The sequence below is a fragment of the Anoplopoma fimbria genome, chromosome 15 (genome assembly GCF_027596085.1).
Source record: "Anoplopoma fimbria isolate UVic2021 breed Golden Eagle Sablefish chromosome 15, Afim_UVic_2022, whole genome shotgun sequence".
In the NCBI taxonomy this organism is placed as follows: Eukaryota; Metazoa; Chordata; class Actinopteri; order Perciformes; family Anoplopomatidae; genus Anoplopoma; species Anoplopoma fimbria.
This window is the reverse complement of record NC_072463.1, coordinates 18,958,845-18,977,365: the sequence shown is the minus strand read 5'-3', so window position 1 is coordinate 18,977,365 and position 18,521 is coordinate 18,958,845.

Genomic DNA, 18,521 nt, shown 5'->3' with positions numbered 1-18,521 from the left:
TCAGTCTCTAACTAACATTCATTCAACATAAAGTCCACACCGATGGCAAAGCCTTTGGGAGCAACTCTGGGTTAAGTGTCTTGCCCAAGGACAAATCGACTGCTGAAGCTGGGAATCGAACCGCCGAGCCTCTGATTGGAGAATTACCCTGCTCTCCACTGCGCTACAGCCGCAGTATTGTGTATGTAGTTTGTAGTATGTCGAAAAAGGTCATAGTATAGTATGTCGAAAAAAGTCATAAAAAAGTCATAGTATAGTATGTCGAAAAAAGTCATAAAAAAGTCATAGTATAGTATGTCGAAAAAAGTCATAAAAAAGTCATAGTATAGTATGTCGAAAAAAAAAAAGTCATAGTATAGTATGTCGAAAAAAAAATGTCATAAAAAAGTCATAGTATAGTATGTCAAAAAAAAGAATAAAAAAGTAATTGTATAGTATGTCGAAAAACTTCATAGTATTGTATGTCGTAAAAAGTCATAAAAAAAGTCATAGTATAGCATGTCGAAAAAAGTCGAAAAAAGTCATAATATAATATCTCGTAAAAAGTCATAAAAAAAGGCATGGCATGGCAGGGCGCCACCTGCCCATCAGTCTCTAACTAACATTCATTCAACATAAAGTCCACACCGATGGCAAAGCCTTTGGGAGCAACTCTGGGTTAAGTGTCTTGCCCAAGGACAAATCAACTGCTGAAGCTGGGAATCGAACTGCCGAGCCTCTGATTGGAGAACTACCCTGCTCTCCACTGCGCTACAGCCGCTGTATTGTGTATGTGGTTTGTAGTATGTCGAAAAAGGTCATAGTATAGTATGTCGAAAAAAGTCATAAAAAAGTCATAGTATAGTATGTCGAAAAAATTCATAAAAAAGTCATAGTATAGTATGTTGAAAAAAGTCATAAAAAGTCATAGTATTGTATGTCAAAAAAAAGAATAAAAAAGTAATTGTATAGTATGTCGAAAAACTTCATAGTATTGTATGTCGTAAAAAGTCATAAAAAAAGTCATAGTATAGCATGTCGAAAAAAGTCGAAAAAAGTCATAATATAGTATCTCGTAAAAAGTCATAAAAAAAGGCATGGCATGGCAGGGCGCCACCTGCCCATCAGTCTCTAACTAACATTCATTCAACATAAAGTCCACACCGATGGCAAAGCCTTTGGGAGCAACTCTGGGTTAAGTGTCTTGCCCAAGGACAAATCAACTGCTGAAGCTGGGAATCGAACTGCCGAGCCTCTGATTGGAGAACTACCCTGCTCTCCACTGCGCTACAGCCGCTGTATTGTGTATGTAGTTTGTAGTATGTCGAAAAAGGTCATAGTATAGTATGTCGAAAAAAGTCATAAAAAAGTCATAGTATAGTATGTCGAAAAAGTCATAAAAAAGTCATAGTATAGTATGTCGAAAAAAGTCATAAAAAAGTCATAGTATAGTATGTCGAAAAAATTCATAAAAAAGTCATAGTATAGTATGTCGAAAAAAAAAAAGTATAGTATGTCGAAAAAAGTCATAAAAAAGTCATAGTATAGTATGTCAAAAAAAAGAATAAAAAAGTCATTGTATAGTATGTCGAAAAACTTCATAGTATTGTATGTCGTAAAAAGTCATAAAAAAAGTCATAGTATAGCATGTCGAAAAAAGTCAAAAAAAGTCATAATATAGTATCTCGTAAAAAGTCATAAAAAAAGGCATGGCATGGCAGGGCGCCACCTGCCCATCAGTCTCTAACTAACATTCATTCAACATAAAGTCCACACCGATGGCAAAGCCTTTGGGAGCAACTCTGGGTTAAGTGTCTTGCCCAAGGACAAATAGACTGCTGAAGCTGGGAATCGAACCGCCGAGCCTCTGATTGGAGAACTACCCTGCTCTCCACTGCGCTACAGCCGCAGTATTGTGTATGTAGTTTGTAGTATGTCGAAAAAGGTCATAGTATAGTATGTCGAAAAAAGTCATAAAAAAGTCATAGTATAGTATGTCGAAAAAAGTCATAAAAAAGTCATAGTATAGTATGTCGAAAAAAGTCATAGTATAGTATGTAAAAAAGTGATAAAAAAGTCTTAGTATAGTATGTCGAAAAAAGTCATAAAAAAGTCATAGTATAGTATGTCGTAAAAAAAAAAGTCATAAAAAAGTCATAGTATAGTATGAAGAAAAAAGTCATAAAAAAGTCATAGTATAGTATAAAATGTCATAAAAAAGTCATAGTATAGTATGTCGTTAAAAAAGTCATAAAAAAGTCATAGTATAGTATGTCGAAAAAAGAATAAAAAAGTATTGTATAGTAAAAAAAGTCATAGTATTGTATGTCGTAAAAAGTCATAAAAAAAGTCATAGTATAGCATGTCGAAAAAAAAGTCAAAAAAAGTCATAATATAGTATCTCGTAAAAAGTCATAAAAAAAGGCATGGCATGGCAGGGCGCCACCTGCCCATCAGTCTCTAACTAACATTCATTCAACATAAAGTCCACACCGATGGCAAAGCCTTTGGGAGCAACTCTGGGTTAAGTGTCTTGCCCAAGGGCAAATCGACTGCTGAAGCTGGGAATCGAACCGCCGAGCCTCTGATTGGAGAATTACCCTGCTCTCCACTGCGCTACAGCCGCAGTATTGTGTATGTGGTTTGTAGTATGTCGAAAAAGGTCATAGTATAGTATGTCGAAAAAAGTCATAAAAAAGTCATAGTATAGTATGTCGAAAAAAGTCATAAAAAAGTCATAAAAAAGTCATAGTAGTATGTAGAAAAAATCATAAAAAAGTCATAGTATAGTATGTCGAAAAAAGTCATAGTATAGTATGTCGAAAAAAAAGTCATAAAAAGTCATAGTATAGTATGTCAAAAAAAAGAATAAAAAAGTAATTGTATAGTCAAAAAAAAGAATAAAAAAGTCATTGTATAGATGTCGAAAAACTTCATAGTATTGTATGTCGTAAAAAGTCATAAAAAAAGTCATAGTATAGCATGTCGAAAAAAGTCGAAAAAAGTCATAATATAGTATCGTAAAAAGTCATAAAAAAAGGCATGGCATGGCAGGGCACCACCTGCCCATCAGTCTCTAACTAACATTCATTCAACATAAAGTCCACACCGATGGCAAAGCCTTTGGGAGCAACTCTGGGTTAAGTGTCTTGCCCAAGGACAAATCGACTGCTGAAGCTGGGAATCGAACCGCCGAGCCTCTGATTGGAGAACTACCCTGCTCTCCAATGAATAACAGCCGCAGTATTGTGTATGTAGTTTGTAGTATGTCGAAAAAGGTCATAGTATAGTATGTCGAAAAAAGTCATAAAAAAGTCATACTATAGTATGTCGAAAAAAGTCATAAAAAAGTCATAGTATAGTATGTCAAAAAAAAAAAAAGTCATAATATAGTATGTCAAAAAATTGAAAAAAGTCATAGTATAGTATGAAAAACGTAAAAAGTCATAAAAAAGTCATAGTATAGTATGTCGAAAAAAGAAAAAAGTCATAGTATAGTATGTCAAAAAAAAGTCATAAAAAAGTCATAGTATAGTATGTCGAAAAAAGTCATAAAAAAGTCATAGTATAGTATGTCGAAAAAAGTCATAAAAAAGTCATAGTATATATGTCAAAAAAATGTCGAAAAAAGTCATAGTATAGTATGTCGAAGAAAAAAGTCAGAAAAAAGTCATAGTATAGTATGTCGAAAAAAGACATAAAAAAAGAATCAAAAAAGTAATAGTATAGTATGTCGAAAAAAACATAAAAAAATGTCATAGTATAGTATGTCGGAAAAAATCATAAAAAAATGTCATAGTATAGCATGTAATAGTATTGTATGTCATAAAAAAAAAAGTCATAGTATAAAAAAGTCATAATATAGTATCTCGTAAAAAGTCATAAAAAAAGGCATGGCATGGCATGGCAAGCTGGGAATCAGTCTCTAACTAACATTCATTCAACATAAAGTCCACCGATGGCAAAAGTTTAAAAAAGGAGTAGTTTGTAAGTATGTCTTGAAAGTCATAGTATAGTATGTCTGAAAAAAGTCATAAAAAAGTCATAGTATAGTATGTCGAAAAATGTCATAAAAAAGTCATAGTATAGTATGTCGAAAAAAGTCATAAAAAAGTCATAGTATAGTATGTCGAAAAAAGTCATAAAAAAGTCATAGTATAGTATGTCGAAAAAAGTAATAAAAAAGTCATAGTATAGTATGTCAAAAAAAAGTCATAAAAAAGTCATAGTATAGTATGTCGAAAAAAGTCATAGTAGTATGTCAAAAAAAGTCATAAAAAAGTCATAGTATAGTATCAAAAAAAAAAGTCAAAAAGTCATAAAAAAGTCATAGTATAGTATGTCGAAAAAAGTCATAAAAAAGTCATAGTATAGTATGTCGAAAAAATTCATAAAAAAGTCATTGTATAGTATGTCGAAAAACTTCATAGTATTGTATGTCGTAAAAAGTCATAAAAAAGTCATAGCATAGTATGTCGAAAAAAGTCATGAAAAAAGTCATAGTATAGTATCTCGTAAAAAGTCATAAAAAAGGCATGGCATGGCAGGGCGCCACCTGCCCATCAGTCTCTAACTAACATTCATTCAACATAAAGTCCACACCGATGGCAAAGCCTTTGGGAGCAACTCTGGGTTAAGTGTCTTGCCCAAGGACAAATCGACTGCTGAAGCTGGGAATCGAACCGCCGAGCCTCTGATTGGAGAACTACCCTGCTCTCCACTGCGCTACAGCCGCAGTATTGTGTATGTAGTTTGTAGTATGTCGAAAAAGGTCATAGTGTAGTATGTCGAAAAAAGTCATAAAAAAGTCATAGTATAGTATGTCAAAAAAAGTCATAAAAAAGTCATAGTATAGTATGTAGAAAAAAGTCATAACATAGTATCTCGTAAAAAGTTATAAAAAAAAGTCATAGTATAGTATGTCCAAAAAAGTCATAAATAATAAGTCGAAAAAAAAGTCATTAAAAAAGTCATAGTATAGTATGTCAAAAAATGTCATCAAAAAAAGTCATAGTATAGTATGTCGAAAAAAAGTCATAAAAGAGTCATAGTATAGTATGTCGAAAAAAGAAAAATGTCAGAGTATAGTATGTCAAAAAAGTCATAAAAGAGTCATAGTATAGTATGTCGAAAAAGTCAGAGTATAGTATGTCAAAAAAAAAAGTCAGTCACAGTATAGTATCTCGTTAACAGTCATAAAAAGTCATAGTATAGTATGTCGAAAAAAGTCATAAAAAAGTCATAGTATAGTATGTCAAAAAAAAGAATAAAAAAGTCATAGTATAGTATGTCGAAAAAAGTCATAAAAAAGTCATAGTATAGTATGTCGAAAAATGTCATAGTATAGTATGTCCTAAAAACTCATAAAAAAGTCATAGTATAGTATGTCAAAAAAGTCATAAAATAGTATGTATGTAAAAAGTCATAAAAAAAGTCATGGCAGGGCAGGGCGCCACCTGCCCATCAGTCTCTAACTAACATTCATGCAACATCCAGTCCACACCGATGCCAAAGTCTTTGGGAGCAACTCTGGGTTAAGTGTCTTGCCCCAAAAAGTCATAAAAAGTCATAGTATAGTATGTCGAAAAAAGTTATAAAAAAGTCATAGTATAGTATGTCGAAAAAAGTTATAAAAAAGTCATAGTATAGTATGTCGAAAAAAGTCATTGTATAGTATGTCGTAAAAATTCATAAAAAAAGTCATAGTATGTCAAAAAAAGTCATGGCAGGGTGCCACCTGCCCATCAGTCTCTAACTAACATTCATGCAACATCCAGTTCACACCGATGGGGAAGCCTTTGGGAGCAAGTCTGGGTCTCTGGGTCTTGCCCAAGGACACATTGACTGCCAAAGCCAGGAATTGAACCGCTGATCCTCTGATTGGAGAACTACCCTGCTCTCCATTGCGCCACAGCCGCAGTACTGTGTATGTAGTTTTGTAGTATGTCGAAAAAAGTCATAAAAAAAGTCATAGTATAGTATGTTGCAAAAAGTTATAGTACAGAATGTTGAAAGAACTCATTGAAAAAGTATAGTTGTAAAAAGGTCGAAAAAAAGTCATAAAAAAAAGTATAGTATAAAAATGTCTTAAAAAGTCATAGTATAGTATGTTAAAAAATAGTTACAGTAAAGTATGACTTTAAAAGTTGTATAGTATAGTTAAGTAAAAATAAATCAAAAAAAGTTTAAAAAAGTGAAATTATAGTCTGAATAACAAAAAAGAAAGAATAAACTCATATTATAGCAAGTCAAAATAAGTCAAAGTGTAGTATTTTGAAAAAGTAAATAAAAAGTCATAGTATAGTATGTGGACAAAATTAACACAGCAGAGAATGTCAAAAAAGCCATGAAAAGTCATAACAAGTAAGTAACTCCAAGAGGTCAAAAAAGGCACAGTAGAAAATGTGAAATAAGTCAAAGTATAGTATGTAGAAAATAGCCATAGTAGAGAAATTCAAAAAAAAGTAATACAAACAACAATTTGCACAACCTCATACACATGCTGGTGCCATTAATTTGCACTGAATGATTACATCTTTGAGTGCTGCTGTTTTTTAAGTAGCCATAGTTGTTGTTGTAGTAGTAGTAATATTAGTAGTATTAGTAGTAGGCAAACATGTATGTGAATGGGATGTAAATTCTGATATGGCATTTCTCTTCTTTTCTCCAGTTGCAGAATTCTGGACCAAAACTGAGGATGGCAGAGTTTTGCTCAATTTGTCCATGTCATCCGTCAACGTCTTCTTCTGTATGAAGTCAGAGGTCTTAACAACCCTGTGCCGTGTTGCCCCTCAGGTTATTCAGCTGCCTGATTGGCCCAACAAAAGTTAACTGAACGAAAGACTCTACACACACCAACTTTGAAGCTCTTGGATTGGTTGTTTCTTGCAGCGATGCTCTTCGGGACTAGTAGTTGACACTTACATTTATTTTTAACTTTTTTAAGCAAAAATGTCTGATCTTTTGGACTGCGGATTAGTGTTTTGTTCATCCAAGTGTTGAAATTAATCTGAAGTCACCTGATGTTAAAAAGTTTCTTTTGAAGGATTTTGCATGAATGATTTGTATGGATAGAAAATCCCCAAAATAGAATATCTTGAAGAACTATTAAAATATGCAAATCTTTTGCCACATTGGTGAAGTAAACTCAATTTCTAAAGGGTCTTTTTTTCCCCCAAATGTGTGTGTTGGTTCTTCCCTCAAGCAATTAAAAAAAAAAATCAAGTACCATTACATAACATTCATTCAGCTGATGCTTTTATTAAAATCAACCATGTTCATAGAGCCCAAAAATTGCAAAAATCATGCAAGTACATCAACAAGCAAATTTGCTGATATGCTACAAGTGCGGCATTAAGCAACAATAAGAGACAGACATTTTTTTGTTATCAATATATATTATCTTATGGGCAAAGTAACATCAGAACAGAACAGAAGAGTTTTCAGTCTGTGACCACATGTTGGTGTTCATGAGTCTTATAATGAACCTTTTTATATAAAATGTTTGTAGCAAGGTTACAAAGTGCTTTTTGCAAATAAGAAAAAAACAGCAGACAAAATAATTAAACAATAAAAAAATTAAGAAGCGAATGCAGACAGTTTGATCCCAATAGCTAAAGTCCTTCCTCAGTCTGCGGGCTTTAACAAGATCAAGATAGGCTAATGCCTAATAGTTTGAAGTGAAAGGATAAAATCATAGCTGCCTTAGCTAGCGAACCAAGTTGTTTCCTCATTAGTGTGGACAACAAATCTTAGAACAAACAAATTAAATTGCACACTTCAGGAATAGCTCACCAAGTTAAGGTGCTGATACAATTGTTACCTGTCAACCTGAGGAGTAAGGCTGAAAGTCCAGTCTGTTTCCACAAGAGATTTCAAAACTCTGTAATTTGCAGAAGAATCGTTCATGCTGAAATGTGCAGATGTTTAGCTTTTCCAGAGCTTTAGTGTGTTTGAGTTTAGTGGAAGTGGTATGACCAAGTAGCTCAGGTAGTTGACGGAAGGTTGAGTTCAATCCTTGTGTAGTGCAGTGATTTTTAAGACGTAACACTAAAAATGAAGAGTCAAATACAAAAAGAGAATAGTTTAGAGTGAGTGGGTGGTTGCTCCCGCTATGGCTAAGGCAGGTTTCAGTCCTTAACTGAGAACCACTGCAAAGGTGAACAAGGGAGTATGACGCTGTCTCCTACTGTTCTTTCAGAAAGATAGAAGATGACCCCTATGACCCCTCTGAGTAAATTCATACACTAGAAGGTGAAGATTTGGATGAAGAGAGTGAAGAAACCAGGTCGTCCTCCGTTTTGGTCCGAAAACTCTGTATTTGCATGGGGAGAAAATAAGAAAAGAACCACGTAAAAATTTAAATCACGATCACATAACTCTTTGACTAAAACAAAAACAAAAGCTGTTATTAATAAAACAATTACTTCTACAACTAAAAAAACTGATACTAAATACAACTACTATAACTTAAGCTTTATCAAAGATTTGATGACTGAGTAACGATTTAAGGAGTCAGCATATACTAAGGTCGCACAAGAAAAGAGTACTATATTACCAGATTTTTTACGACATACTATGCTATGACTTTTTTTATAGTAAACTATTAATCATGACATACAACACTATTACATTTTTAGGACTATACTATACTATACAATTCTTTTTTAAACTTTTTTTTATGATATTATGAAATTTTCAATTAAATTTTTATTGCATACTACAGTATGCTATTTTTTTTTGTTGACTTTTATATGACATACATTATGATATTTTTAATAACATAGTAATCACATACTGTACTATGACTACTTTAATCACATTTTTATTGCATTGTATACTATGACATTTTTAATGACGTATTTATTGAAATACTACACCATGACATTTTTGTGACTGTTTCATGACGTTCTATCATATGGTCTTTCTGGTTACATATCAATGGCATACTATGCTATGATATATTTTTTAATTTTTACATTTTTCATACTTTAGTATGCCATGTTCAATAATAATGTACATATTGTTTATGGCAATAAAAATGTAATTTGTTATTTTTCAACATCCAAGGCATAGTATGTTATAGTATTTTCTGTGACTTTTTTACAACATACTATGACATTTTCTATGACTTTTTTATGGAATAGTATAGTATATTTTCCCTTTAATTTCTAGCCAGCAAGGTAATAAAAATAAACTCAAGAACACGTGCAGGAAAATGGGAAAAAATAATACATGCATATATTAATACAAATCAGTTATAGTGCGATGTTCGTTTTGCAAAATAAATAAACTGACAGTGAGAAATGGACATCACATTAATTCATTACTTTCATATCATTAAAAAAACTTTTTTTCATTTTATTGGTAGCCCTTACCGACTAAAGGAATATAAAAATTCCAGGAGTGGACACATATTCAGACTTAATTACCACTTCAAAGGTAAGCAGTCTGGTTTTTTTCTGTCTTGTTGACCATTAGGTCTGTACCGAATAGTTCGAAACATTATTCCATTAGTCCAAACATTAGTACATTACCAACAACAGGTGGAAGCATGAACACATGTTTCCGACACTATCAAGTCCAACTCATTTGTCCCTCCCACGGTCGGTCCTCTGAGGTTGTTTACTGGGTAAATAAAGAACACAAAAAAGGCATTGTCGCTGTGGACGATTATATCAGCATGCAAACATTCTTTTTTTTTTTACAACCATACTTTCCAATTTCCCTGCTGGGCAGGCTGGGACATACGTTTGTTTATTCCATTTGCATCACATACGCCTACAGAATAAGTACATTTTTCTACTGTATTAATAATTATCATTTGGTTTTCCATTACGCGTCAGGTGAGCATCAAACACAATTTGTGATCTTGTGTTATGATTACAAGTTTCAAAATTTAAACAACATGCGCCCTCTTAAAGGATAAAGTTGACAGCATTTCCATAAAACTTTCTCTTAGATTCAACTTGTTCCAGCACTGCATTGCCACTAGATCATACTTCATGTACAGTATATTGATTGACATGTTCAAACAACAGATATCATATTCAGACATAATCTTGTAGTACTGGTTTCGCCAGTTTAAGACCTATTTATTTCAGACAAGTCTTTTTTCCAGCTCGTCTTGTGACTCTGAAAAGGAAAAAAAGAGTCTACAGCCATGCTCTAGGCACAGTGAGGCTGTACTTTCAGCTAAATGCTAACATCAGCATGCTAACATGCAGGTGTCAAGCAAGTATAATGTTTATACCGTGGCATGTTCACATTCTTAGATTAACATGCTTGTGAAACTTATGTTTTGAGTAAACTAAAATGGACAGGGATACTTCATTTGGTTGCCTGCCAGCTGTTTACGGAGAAAGAGAACACAACATTTGCTATTATAAGTAGGCATGCTTCATTTGCAAGGGAAATCAGACAGGAAGGGATATCAGTTATATATCAATCAGTAACAGGAAAGGATAATAAGTTGATACAAATTGCTGTTGAGAGTGACAACGCAGAACTCGCTCACCGAGTGAGCCGAATATACATAAATATAGATATATCTTGAGGTTATGGTCAGATCTTAATCCCTGATAGTATACTCCTTACTCCTCAGGATGTTACCACTGGATGTGAAGCATTGCTGGATGCTTCTAACAATCCTTTTCTTCGGGATAGTAGTCAAGAACAGCATATGTGACGGCTCAGGTGAGTAAGTTTAACAAAAGTCAACTTTGAGCAAATCAGTCTCAATTCGATTTAGCATCTGTGTCATGCATATCATAATTGTCATTTTGTAATTCTTTTTACAGACACAGATGACATCTGCAGACAAAAAAAGTATCTGTTTGTCAGTGCAAATGATATGGATGGTCATTTTCCAACAAGTAAGCTTGACAATATTGTCAAATAATAAAGGTCTTAAACTTGAAGTTTTAAAGAAAATTCTGAGGAAACATTGGTTTCACATATTCTTTCAGAGTCTGTCTATGATGAGGTCAGCGGAAGTAAACTCTGTTTCGGTGTCCATAGAGGCAACGTACTTGCAGGTACAGTTGCCAAAATTATAAGCCTGATTTGAGTCAACTGAAAATTACAATGCAATTATTTCTCTTGGTCATTTAATGAATGTTCATGTATTGTGGTTTGTATTTTTAGACTGTTGTAACGAAACAGATTTCAACTGCAACTTTGAAATAAGGGGTCATGAAAATGACTACAGCCTTATTATGAATAAAGAGACTCTTTCCAAGCAAGATATTGTTCTCATGAGATGGCCACATAATATGTTCAACTGTATGCCATCAGAGGTCTGCAACACAAGTACAGGTAATGATGACAACCTCTTTGCTATGTGAATTCTTCTAAAAATAAATAACTATGTTTGTCCACAGTCGGACTGACTTGATCCAGTCACCTCTCTACTCTTGTTATACATTTTACATCTAAGAGATACCGATGTAAAAGTAACTGGCTTTATTGGAAGTAAAGGATGCTCTCACAGACAGTGCTTGTATTACAGCTTACAAATTTCACACAAAAGAAGTGAGAGATTGCCCCCTATTGGTCGAAATGTTCTTAACTAAAACATATCACACAGTCAAAGTTTTCTCTTTATACCAATCATCTGGTACAACCTTCCCTCTGTTGCAGGTTTCCTTTTTAATATTGAGAAGTGCTTGAATACAGGTAAAATCACAAATCTACCACAGCTCTTACCTTCATATCAGCACACATTTAACAGCAGTGTTAGCAGTCTTAACAAAGCACAAGGCAAGGTTTAATAATGTAATGTTTTGATATGTTTAAGGTAAAAAAAATATAAGATTGACCCAAAACAGCTTCTGTGAAATAAAAACATCCTACGATGAAGACGCTTGCAAAGGTATTATTATTTGTTTGTTAGATTATATTATTCAAAACAAATTTAAGCAAGCATTTTATAGCTAAACCAAAAGATTATGGAAGTGTGAATCAAAGGTTTCTTTGTGTTTTGATATGCAGGTTTAGCAGAAACAGACTACATGTTCACCGTTCTTAATGAAGAGAGCCATTGTGTGTCATGTAAGCCACCAGGAAAAAAGCCAGACGTTAATATTACAGTCCCTCCCCCAGGGGGCAATAATGGCACAGGTATCAGCCCAGAGAACGCAGGGTAAGTATCTAAATTATTGGACAACTACATTTTGCTGTGCCGTTGTTAGGAGTTTTGATGATGACCATAGTTTGCTGGAAAGAAGGAATAATTTGCATGTTGTCATTACAGAATGATCATGAAAAATCTCTAACCTGCTGGAAAAGATGGGAAACTCCAGCTCAGCAGCCGTCACTATAGGCCACATCAAAGGGGTGATCACTAAACTCCTCCACAAAAATCCAACCAGCATCAACATTGGCATCACAGCAAATGCCGATATGAATGTATGCAGTTTGTCATGATACAAGAGTAAAACTCAATATTAAATAGAGTTAATCACCCTACTTTTTCTGATACTCTTCCTTGTTGTTATTTTTTTGTAGATTCTTGAGAATAACAATGATTCTGCTACGGGCTTCTATCAATCGGTGCAAATCCCTACAGAGGCCAGTGCCATGGCAGTAAAAAGAAATGGCACATTTGCTGGAGTTCTACGTTTTCCAGGGATGCATCAGGTAAAGCCTGTCAAAAAAAATAACGTTGACTTAATTACGCATTCTTTTTTATAAACATTATGATTACATAGTTACATCCACACCACAAACTACTTTTTCTGTGACTGTCATGACTGTATACGATATTTCCAACAGGATGACCCAAACAGTTTTTTTCTCAACGATGAGCTGCTTGGAATTGAAATGGGAGCAGAAATATCCAATCTCTCACATACCATAGACATTCATTACAGAAATGTGGACAAGGTGAAAGAGATGCCCCTATGAGATATATTGATAGGTTCATAATAACTGATTATGGAAAGAATGAATATGCTGATTTTTATTTTTCTACTTTAACATAGAATGGAAGCATTGTTTCTTGTAGGTCATGGAATGGAACAGGTACTGAAAAAATATATTTTTGATACTTTACAAATGACAAGTTTCTGTCTCACCTCACTCAGCCATTGAGGTAAAAAAGCGTCTTCTGCCTTTGTAGGAAAATCAATGATCTGGATCAGAGATGGCTGTCAGACGAAGGAGACCAATAACAGCATCACATGCCAGTGCTCTCATCTAACATTTTTTGCAATACTCATGGTAAGATGATTGTTTTACAATACATTCAAGTTCCATCATTTGACACATAATCTAACATGTCTTTCTCTAAATCAGTCACCGCCACCGGTAAACATCAGCACTTCAGATGTCAAGTTTCTTACCTATATCACATCAATTGGCTGTGGCTTGTCAATTCTTTTCTTGTCTGTGGCTCTGTTCATGCATTGTCTTCTCAGGTAAGGAACCACAGAGGATGTTTTTAAAATCTAACTTACTATATATAATGCTTTTGCTGACAAACAAAATGAACTCCATCCACAGAAAAGGGAAAGCAAGCCAAGCAACTGACATCCTGATGAATCTCTTTGTTGCCATGTTGACGCTGAACTTGTCCTTCCTGCTTAATGAGAGCATTGCCGAGCTTGGAGACTTTGGTGCGTGTGTGGTGGTGGCAGCATTCATGCACTACACTATGTTGGCCACTTGTACCTGGTTTTTCGTAGAGGCTCTACACTTGTACTTTAGCCTATGGAAGTTCCCTTCTAAAAAACATTACATGGCCAAGATGTGCGTCACAGGATGGGGTAAGAGAACTGTGTGTTTGAGAAAAAACAATCATGTGTACTTCAATTCATACAGTGTAAGCATAACAAAATATATGTACACTTTCTCTATAGTACCACCAGCTGTAGTGGTGATCACTCTTCTTGCCTTGAGAAAATATGATCTCATGGTCATTTACACCGATGACGGGAATTCAGCAAAAATGTAAGCAACTCTTACTGAATACCAAGTGTCATTTTTTATACACAAAAAGAGATTCATGTCACTAAGTGCATCGTTATTCATTGATTTTCAGGTGCTGGATCTCTGATGCTTTTGTCCACCAGGGGGTGAACGTTGGTTACTATGCTGTAGTGTTCATCTTCACCTTTGTCATATTTATCATGACAGTGCGGCAGATTGTTCTCCTGAGTCCCACAAGGGAATCTCCGAACAATGGCTCCACCAAGACAAACTCTTTCTCCATTCTAGCCCTATTCCTTCTGCTTGGCATCACCTGGGCTTTTGCTTTCTTCAGCCACGGACCTCTGCTCATAGCCTCCTACTATATCTTCACCATCCTCAACTCCTTTCAAGGTAGACTCCAGACTGACACACGGCCGTTGGAACCACACTCAAATTGTCTACTTTACTTTTCATGAAGTGCAAATTTCCAATGTTTGTAACCCATCTACCCTGTTTTTGCAGGTTTCTTCCTGTTCATCTACTACCTTAATTCCGGGAAGAACACAAGCCCCTCAGAGAGCAGTAGCGGCACAGCTACATCAGACACAGTCACACCTCAATATTGATACTGCATGTGCTTTTCAAATGGGAACAGAAAGTGTTCTTGGCATGAACTTATTTTGACACAAGAGGGCAGCATTTTATTTCATATACTCGAGTAGAGCCTCTGTTGAGAGAGGTGCTGGTAAATAGCTAAAACAAAGTTTCGAATTCTTCCTGGCTACTCTGGATTACCTCAATTGATAAAAATTACCAATGAGTCAAGCAACGACAGGTTTGATGGAGTAATTTCCTGGAAGTTATTTGTGGTGATGAGTCAACAGAAGCCCTGTCTTACTCACTGTGAAACATGCAGTAAAGGTTGTGATTCACTCACAATATATCACAGTGCTCCTAAATCAAAATATCCAGTCATACACTGGAATGCAGAGCTTATGTTTAGGAAGAAAAATATGAATCTTTTATGACTGATGTGGTTGTCATATGGACTGAAGATGGAAAAACGCAAAAAAAAAAGGAACAAGGGAAGTCTCGCCTCTCACACTCTCCACGGTGTTGGGGGGGCCGAGCTATCCAGCTAGCGCTTTGCGTGCCTGCAGATAATTACCTTGTGCCTACAGAGAGCAGTATCCACTGTGCGGGGAACCTTAACAGGCTGACAAGAAATGAGCTCATGGCTACCTATAGTGATAAGAGGCCTTAGGGCACGCCACTGTGTTAAAACTATTCTCTGTAATATTACTGAATTTGCATTTAGCATTTAGACCATTTAATAAGTTAAGTGTATCTTGGCAAACTGCATTACGTTGTTATCCATTCATTTTTCCTATACGCCTGATATGATTAAGATCTGACATTTACAATATTATTTTTTTAAAGTAACTCAAGAGTGCATGCAGATTTAATCTTAAAGTTTGACCAAGTTATATATTTTTAGGGATATAGATATATGTCTGCTTTCTTTTCTATTTCAACTTTTTATTTATTTGATTTTGTGTTCTGATCTTATATTTAATTATTGTAATCATAAGGCTTGTCAGGGTTTGTTTTAATGAAATGTGGTGATAAAATGTGGCTCGATCTTTGGTTCAGCATCTCAGGACAACATAAGACATTCAGCCAAATGTGTGCTTGCTTTTGTGAATGAAACTGATATTGTCTGCAGAAATAAATTGAAATAAAGTATAAGGTATCTTAAGTGGACACCAGAGTAGTCTTTCCATATGCAGAACTCTGTGTGTAAGGTTAGGGAGTGACATTCAGAGAGCAAAGTCTGTTTATTTGTCCATGACTGATTAATCTTCTAAATGGCCACAGCGTGCCAGCCAAAAACTAGGGTAATTACTGCCATACACATCTGATTTGTGTTGCTCCAAAAAAGGCCTTTCATGCAGAGCACAGCGGGCTTCTATGATGTACCTGTGTGTGTCCATGCGTTAGAGCTCTGGAGGTAAGCCACAGCAGAGACTTCATCTAGGAACTGAGATTACTGTGGTAAACTACGGTGAAATGCACTGTGGGAAAAATGGGTAGATTTCAGCAGCTAGATATTTGATCGGCCAGCATGTGGGGTTATTTGAGCCAAAGATCAACGACACTGCTTTTATTTATTAATTTACGAAATCAAAAAGCATTTCCCCACACAGAGATTATAATTTTCATGCGGTTTTACGGCCTTCCTAAAAACATAAATCAATGTACGAAAAGAAGCCCTCGTGTCGAGGCTTCTGGGAACATTTAGTCAGTTTCAATTATTTCAAAATGAGAGGAGTGATGAATGTTCAATTTTCAGTGAAAATATGGCCACCAGAATCCATTTTGAGCAAATGTAGATGTGATTCTTTTAGCGGAGGGAAACTGAGAAAGCACTTGTAATTGTTCCGTCTTTAACCACATGTATAGTGGTGGATTGGAGAAACACCAATGCATTAGCATTCATCTTCAGATTTTGAAAGACAGCACAAAGACACAAAACACTCCAAGATGAAGGTGAGGGAAATAATGGGTGGATTTCACTGCATGCTCCTACGAGAAGATGCAAAGACATTATATTCAGCCTAAGCAAGTAAATTATGCTTTAAAAAGTAAAGGTTTCCACCATGTGTAACTGTGGTTTCCCTTTCATGGGAAATCATTAGTCTTTAGCAGAACAGGAACAATATAATAACACTGTTCCTAATCACAGCCAACGTGTGAATAGGTTTGACTTTATGATTGGTGTTTTTCAGGTGCAGGAAAAGAGGCATTGGCTTTGCTTTTTTATTTTTATTAAATGGAGTCTGGACTGAATCCTGCCCTGTAAAAGCCAAATTGCCGATCTCAAATGACCTATAAAGCCTTGAGGTCTTGTTCCTGGAACCTTGCGTGTCTGGAGGAAATATGATTAGTCAGATATAGCTACCCATGCACCTAGACATATTATTTATTTAACTTGATAATAATAACGCACAGCTATAAAACTAGCTTTATCAACCTTGAGTTACCATGAAGATAAAATTAGACCCTTCTTGCGTTTTCATTGTATGAGAATGCTAACTGGACTTTTGTTTTCCTGTTTTCTTTGGGTCAAGGCAGCCCACTTCCTAGCATCCCCCCTTCTCCCTTCTCCTTTTTCATAAATCCCAGAAATGATTTATTTCCTAGTAACTTTGCTCGTGAAATTGATGTGGACCCTGGGCCTTTGTAGCGTCTGGTTTCCCTGCTGGCTGCAGTAAAATCAGGCTGAGGTCCAGGCGAGGGGCAGCACTTGCGTGACTGAAAGCCCCCCCGCCTCCTTGCATGTCACGATGTGGCCCACAGACTCAGAGCACTCGGGCTGATAGATTTGAGGGCCCATAGTTAAGTGTGCAGATTTATAATGGGCGGTTGCAGCATGTCAGAGAAACTGTGTTACTTTTGCAAGGAGCACGAAATGAGGCCTCTTCCTACAGGCAAATAGGGAGAGAGCAGAAAAAAAAAATCCAAGGTGCTTTCAGGTTACTGGCCGTGATTTAGGAAACTCTCCAAACAACACGTAGCCTTGCAATTCGGGAGGGGTAGCCAGATGGCTGCATAAGCAGCACTTGACTGAGATGAACTGTCTCGCCTGAGTCCTGGAAGTCGGCTCCAATGCTGTGCCGTTCATCAACATCTTTCATCAGGTAGGGGTGAGAATGGAGGGGTCACGAAAGGGGATAAGAAGAAGGGAGGGGGAGTTGACTAAGGTTGAAACATTCAGATTGATAACTTGACCTCTGGATTTCAAGCTTCTCCTCCCTGCAGTTGCCTGTCTCCCCTTCTCACGTCATGTGCAGCAGCAGAAAAGATCATTCCCCCTTCACATCACGTAATGAGGTTCTCTTTATCCCCCCGTGACCTTTGCGGCTCCTCATCACTCACTCACCGCTGTGTGAAGCAGCTTGATAAAAGTGGAGAAAGATAAAGAACTCTCTCCACATTCAAAACTGTCCATCAAAAGTCACCAGGCTTATCACAATCACGCTATTGTGCAGCTGACACGGACAAGTATGGGGTTTTGTTGCACGTTTTGCATGAGACAATGCAAAGAATTTTGTGGTAATTTTGTTCCACCATTGGAAAGGACAAATAATAATAGAAAAAACATGAGAATTTATGATGTTTGTTAAACTGTTTGAATTCAACCACTAGATAAGTAACCTTCAGTGGCGGCAACAAAAGTTGTATTTCACAGTTGCGGCAGAGCTTTAAGAGCAGGCTGAATAAATAAAAGCGGTTGTCAACATCTAATATGGATAACACATGTGATAAATCTCTAAAATGAATTTTATGTATACGTAATGTACGTATACATGGCATTATATTGTCCTTGGAACTTGGGAGTCATTTCTGCTAGCATTTCTATCGAAAAGTATTTCCTCATTCAAGAAGGATTTAAACAGACCTCATAACTACCAGTTTGGTCCCACACTTTAGAGACATGAAAGCGTATGGTTAAGAAGCTAAAGCCGTCTGGATTCACTCATACTGCGCCTAGTTTGCTTGCTATTGACTTGGCTGTCGTTTGGCCTTTAAAATTCACACTTGGTGAAGTTGTGGTATTTGCTTCACAC